Below are 6,000 nucleotides of genomic sequence, written 5' to 3'. Positions count from 1 at the left end.
CACAGAAAGAACCAAGATACTAAAATCTGTCTCAAAATAATTAGCTTGTAGAAATGCGGTACCAAGTTTGTTATTGGTTGATTGACAATAGGCTGTTTTTTTTTTGTTGTTTTTTACTACTTTATAGAGTCAACCAGCAATAAACTTTGTTTGATATCTTTTGATTGACTGAATATTTTTGAAAAATTTATCCACTGTTATGATGATCTAAGATTGAAGAATAGCTCCTGTGAAAAAGGCAACTGTACGACATTTCTACAAGAAGTTGATTATTTTCTTTTTCATTTTTTATTTTCATTGGTTCTTCTCTTTTCAATTTTTTTTTGCTTGATAATATTCCACTCACAAATATCTTTTTAACAAGCACAAAATCACAACTTAATTCGAATTCTATGAAAAGTTACAGCCATTTTTGTCTCAGCTGAAAATTATTTTGAGACAGACTTTACTCAAACATTGAACTGTATTTTTAATCAAACTAATCAAATTAATTGATCGAGTTCAATGGTTCGATTAAGAAAATCGGTTCAATAGGGTTTGGATGACATCCCTTGCAAATGTATATTTTAAAGATTCATGCCGTGAAAGAGCTTTGTTGACTTGACTTCTCAAACAAAAGAAAGTGCTGTTAACCCTTTAATGACCGATGACAAAATATCTCGTCTTGCATTCCGTGCCAAAAATACTGATGCCGAGATATGTAATAGTTATCGGAAAGTTGCGAGTACAATATGAAAAATATTTTACGAGTTTCAAGATTTTTCCGTACTACGAAAAATCCGGAATGAGTGAAATATTTCCATATTGTACGAGCAAATGTCTGATAACTGGTTTATCGGTGACCCAAAAAATACACTTTTTGTGTTGGAAAAAAGCACAGGGCAATTTTGTAGCAAAGTGACGTTAGATTGCTGCTACCGCTACAATGCAACAACATCTTTTCGTCAATTTATATTTTGTACATGTAAAATACAAGATATATTGTACTCTTTTTAACCAATCAGATTGCAGATATTTTTTGGATCGCCGATAAATTGTCATAACGTTCAGTGCCAAAAATACTGATGACGAGGTAACTCGTAATTACGTGGTGTTCCAAGTATACCGCTGTTTTCGAAAAAGTAAAGGTAATCTTTATATTCCTCAGATGGAGCCGCTGACCAATAATTTTATCATGGATAAATTCTTCGTCCTCGATTTTTGTTTCTTCTTCAGTTTCATCTGTCGATTCATCAATCCCATGAAAAATTAGGTTGCGTGCTGTAGATCGAATCAGCTGCTCCTCCTGTTTTTCTTTTCGAATGATGATACCTTTTTATGTGCACATTTTTTATAATATGTCATATTTTTTGTGTCAATCTATATAGGAATATCTCAATTCATCCGTATTTTCAAAGGAAAATTTCAGTTATTATTTATATAACAGAAACTATCCATTCCTGCATTTTTAAAATTACTTTTAATTTTTGAAGGAACTTGGTATTTCCACACATGAAACCAATTCAAGCAGTTTTTGACCAAATTTGTTTTCCTATCTATTTTCCACTTTCCCTGTTTAGAGACCTAATTTCCATCCAAAATTACTCTACATATATACAGCTGTATTTTCAAAGGGAAGTATTCTTTTGTGTTTAGAGAAGTTTCTCTCCAGTATACATATACACGTTTTCTTTTTAAGTAAGTTAGTAAGTCTGCGACCACAGTCGGAGGCGACCCGAAGGCTCCTCTTTCGATAGCTATCTACCCGAAGGTAGGGGAGGGCGCCACTCTTTCTCCCTGGATTGCTCCACTTACCCTTGATCCTTCTTATAATTGCTGAGCATCAAGCAGAAAGGCATCAAGTACCATTTTGGAAATCTTTGGTATGGGGGGTTGAACCCACAACCTTGCGAACCGTAGCCGGATGCTCTACCACTGCACTACGGTCGCTCTGTTAGGGTTACATAGGGTTTCTTTTTAAGAAGCTTAACCAGGCTTAACTTCGGCTCAAAGCCTGGAATTCCTCATGTTTTTAGAGAATTTCGGCCTTGAAATTCTTTATCAAAAGTTTCTTATTCACTTAGCTGGTAAGATTGGATTTCCTAATTTTGTAACTTATGTATAGGTATAATATAGGAGTACAGTACAAAAAAGACGTTTATTGAATGTTGTTTGTCAATATTTTGTCATCTTTTTGTTTATGTTTTTTTCAAGTTGCTTACAAACGTGTTCGTTATAAAAAACATGTAAGAAAAAGAAGTGTTTTTGATTTCTTTTTATATCTTCTTTTATAACTTCTAAATCCAGAGGCTAATCAGGTAGAATATTTTAACTTGGTTTTTCTTTGTAAAAAAGACTTGACCTCAGGGCTTTAAAAGTTTTTAGAAATAAAAATAGGGCCCATAGATATTCACCCAAGAAACAAGTTTACAAAATTTCAGCAAGATCTGACCATTTTTGTCAAGCTATTGTGAGCTTAAAGATAAGAATATTTTATTGATTCTTTTTGTTTGTACAATAGAAAGCCTAACTTGTATTCGGTGGCTAAAATTTAAATGCTTACCATCATTTTTGGAAATAGATGGATAATTCGGATACAAATAATCAAAAACTAAGTACTCATCACTGCAATTAAAGACAAAGAAAAAAAAGTGTCACATACCGTTATTAAATTTGGAACCCCAGCAAAAAGCTATTTTGTGAAAGTTTCAAAATTCATGTAGCAGGCCTGCTCGAATCACCCCTAGGATATTTGAGGATGAATGTGATTAATAATTAATTTAGTAAAAAAAGATTAATAATTACAACTTAATTATACACCTACCTCAAACTGTCAATAAAGTAATTTTTAAGGTAAAATGCTTTTTATAAGAATAATTCAATAAGAGCAATTAAGCAAGGAAATCTAATATAATATGACAGTGATTTAGAAAATCTTCTGTCGACAAGTATGAGTTAATGTTAATAAATATGTATTACTTTTTTCTGCATCTATCTAATGCTTTAAAAAGTAATTTTCTTGCAATAAAAATGCTAATTTAAAATTAATGACATGATAGTTATCACTGTATTGCTCTTTCGCTCTTTTCATTCTCATTTCAGGAATGTTTATGTATGATGGAGCATTTCTTATGATTTCCTTTATTTTGATTACATATCGTCGCATCAAAATAAAAAAGCTTTAAAGTCCATTTTTTTGGAAAATTGACATATGACCATACTGATGCTTTACACCCCATTTTTTATCGATTTTTTTGGCTTAAATCCATCAAAAACCAACCTAAAGTAACCTTATTTTAAGCTTTTAGAAAAATAAGTATTTTACTTTTAACTTTATTTTCAGAGTAAAAAAGCCTCAGTTACATCAGTTTAGGGCAAAAAGGCTTAAGTCCAGAGTGGAAACAATTTTGGACTAAAGTCTTTTTTAACACAAAAATATTTCAAATGTTAATGGTTTTTTAGGATGTAAGGAGAAATGATTTAAAGTCGATTTTCTCAAAACAACAAAAATGGACTTAAAGCTTTTTTATTTTGATGCGACGATATGATAGGTGAATCTTCTTTTCTGCAGAAGGATGAACTTTGGATGAGTTTTTTAAAGGTAATTTCTAATCCATTTAAAAATATTAATTGTCAGATACAATGTTGTACAGTGAAGAAAAATCTTGGATTATTGAATTTTTTCCGACATGTTTTGGACTCGGTCCGTTCTCAAGGGAATGATATTATCAGACATATGTTTTTCTAATCCCAAGGGTTTATCTGCAACGAGGCTTGGACTAACAGGTATTTTTATGAGTACTGGACAATTAAGCAATGAGTGCAAAGAATATAAATCTTCACTGTAGAAAATGAGGTAGACGTTCTATAAATGTTGGGCATTTCTGATTTTTTCGAGGTATTTCCATAACAAAATAATTGATTTTAATCTATTTTCAATTTCAAGTTAATCTTAGGTTTCTATAAAGTTTTACATCATTCAGGGTATTGATGGGTATTAGTTTTATGTCCATAGCAATCATCAAATCTATTTTCTTTTTTTCATAAAAAATAGGCCAAGAGTCACGATAGCTACCCGAAGGTAGGGGAGGGTGCCATTCTTTCGAGGTATTTCCATAACAAAATAATTGATTTTAATCATTTTCAATTTCAAGTTAATCTTAGGTTTCTATAAAGTTTTACATCATTCAGGGTATTGATGGGTATTAGTTTTATGTCCATAGCAATCATCAAATCTATTTTCTTTTTTTCATAAAAAATAGGCCAAGAGTCACGATAGCTACCCGAAGGTAGGGGAGGGTGCCATTCTTTCTCCCCGGATTGCTCCACTTACCCTTGATCCTTCTCTTAATTGCTGAGCATCAAGTACCATTTTGAGAATTTTTGGTATGACCCGGCTGGGGGTTGAACCCACCACAATCTTGTGAACCACAGCCGGGTGCTCTACCACTGCACTACGGTGAATAATTAGTGATGTCAAAAACTAGATTTTCGTTCCTAGGGATATTACATATTTTGAAATTATAACACGATAACATGACAGCTCTTGCACAAAAAATTCATGGCCTCAAAAAGGACTTCCACAGCTTGTTTGTTAAATGCTATTGAGCATAGCATGATATTTCATACACAAACTCTACATGGAACGAAGAAAACCTATTCCAATTCTTGTTAAAACTGACACAGCTTATTCTTAAGTAACATGCTGATTTTTTTCTTCTTCATTAATTAATCAGACATTGTCTCATTAAGGATTCCCTTGATCTGGGGAATTATTTTTCGATGTTATTTCCTAGTGAGTGTTAAGATAACCTTTTCAGCTTTCAGGGTGTTTAAGGTGCAACATACAGAACTGTATTTTTTCTTCTTCATTTTACCCCGAGTAGTTAAACTACTAATTAGCTGAAAAATGAATTCTATTTATTGAATATTAATCTGACATAAAAGTTGATAAAGCATTCCCGGGGTACATTTGAATACTATCACAAAACTGATATCAATATTTAATTTTATTCAATCTCACTTTTTAAATATTCTTCCATATTTTCATTTTTCAATCTTAAAACGAACTAAAAGTAGTTGAGGACCAACTCGAAGAAACAAATTGGGGAAATACCTTTAATATGGAATAGGAGGTGTTTTTAGTATGTTATTTTCAGACATATATCAACTTTCAACCCTTGTGCTTTAGACCATGTTCACACGTTACTGTTCCGTTTCGCTCTGGTATAATTCTCGTTACGGGTCGAGTGTGTTCATATTGGTTTCGGAACGTTTCGGAGCAAGAAAACGGAGCAGTTCCGTTCCGATGAAAAAAGTGGAGCGAAACCGTTTTGATCTATTTTGCTTCGTAGCGTCTTCTTTTTTGACGTTTCGAATTTTGACGTTCAAACTTGTTTCGGAACTGTTTCGTTTCGTTTTGTTTCGGAACGGAACGGAACCGTAATGTCTGAACATGGTCTTAGGCTGCATGAAAGTGTCTTTGGTTCGAGTTTAACACGGTAAAATGCAGTAGCGGCCTGGCTTAATTTTCATGGTGGTGCAAACTATGAAATTGGCGCCCCTGATATTTTTGTCCTTACTTGCGCCCTCCATATTAAGTTAAAATATTAAACTGTAAAAGCAGTGACTGATTGAAAGTAACGCCCGGAATCTTTGAGTTAAAAAACTTTTATTTATACGAAGGTGGTGGTAATAATGTTTTCGTTTTTACTATACTTTTTTTATTTGTCATAGCGCTGTGAACCCTAAGTTAAGTTAGGGTCTATTCCCTGTGCTAAGGGAAGGTTCACCTCCTCCTCCTCCTTCCTAGTTATTATTTGAACTTTTTTCAATTTTCAACTTTAAAAATGTCTAAAAATGCCCCAATTTATCCCGATTTAGCACCAAAAATAAAGCTCCTGAAATAGAAAACATGAACTGTTGATACTTGAAATGGAAATTTTATACCTAGCAAGTCGATTTGGTTTATATTTTTGTTTTCTAAAACTTTATCAGCAAATTGCGACCTGATCCTGATAA

Source organism: Clytia hemisphaerica, unplaced genomic scaffold, assembly GCF_902728285.1.
Source record: "Clytia hemisphaerica strain Z4C2 unplaced genomic scaffold, Clytia hemisphaerica genome assembly, whole genome shotgun sequence".
In the NCBI taxonomy this organism is placed as follows: Eukaryota; Metazoa; Cnidaria; class Hydrozoa; order Leptothecata; family Clytiidae; genus Clytia; species Clytia hemisphaerica.
This window is presented reverse-complemented; position numbering follows the sequence as displayed.